The following is a 924-nucleotide window of genomic DNA, read 5'->3' as shown; positions in this document are numbered from 1 at the left end:
CCTGTTGCTTAGAAGCTTAATTAGATATTATTAGATAAAAACACCTTATTAAACACCTAATTAAAGGCAGCTAAGAATACTTTCTTGTTAATGTAAGTAACGTAGCTGTTTACTAAGACATTAATTTCTGTCTTATATGCTCGTTTTAATGGGGCAAAACAGCCCACATCAAGTGGCTGTAGGATATAGGAGGTGTAAGGAGGCATACAGAGAGTAATAATTTTGTTCTCCTCACACAGATCCTGGAAGGCAAGCGACTTGTGGCTCTTATGGCCATTAATAATCAGCAGCTGGTGGCTACCCACTGTCTGGGCTGTTGTATGCTGGATGAAGTGCTTCAGCCACTCTAGGCCTAGTTCATTTGTTGTCCAGCCATTCTTGCTAACACCAATACGCTAATCCTTTAGGTTGTGATACTAGGCTTAGTCGTAGTTCTTTGCTTTGAAGATAATAAAGGGCAGGATAACCTACCCTATAGCATTAATTGCAGCAATTAATATTACCTATTCACAGTTGCTAGGCTAGACTCTAAGTAGCTTAAGACACCTCTTAGACGCTGTCACTACCTTAACAGACCCTCTAACACCTATCTAGAAGCTAGTCTTGTTAAAGTTGTAGGTATCTTAGTCCTAGATGCTATATTTAGCTTTGCCGTTGCGCACAAGGTTGAACCAGGGGCTGATAATAGCTAGATCACTGCACAAGACTCTCTAGTGATCGCGCTGTCTAGTTACCTAAGACTTGATCTTAGGCTTCTAGTTTACAAGGTGCCTGGCCCATTTTTCTCTAACCTTACTACTACTATAGGCAGCTAGTAGTTAATTGGCTATTTCACGTACGTAGCTTAGCGTAGGGGCAAAGCCTCGCGCGTCAAGCTTCCTTATGTATTGTATAACCACCTCCTCTTTAGGCTTAGTAAGCCTT

The sequence above is a fragment of the Didymella exigua genome (genome assembly GCF_010094145.1).
Source record: "Didymella exigua CBS 183.55 unplaced genomic scaffold M421scaffold_14, whole genome shotgun sequence".
Classification (NCBI taxonomy): domain Eukaryota; kingdom Fungi; phylum Ascomycota; class Dothideomycetes; order Pleosporales; family Didymellaceae; genus Didymella; species Didymella exigua.
The sequence above is the reverse complement of the archived record's forward strand: the minus strand, read 5'-3'. Positions refer to the sequence as shown.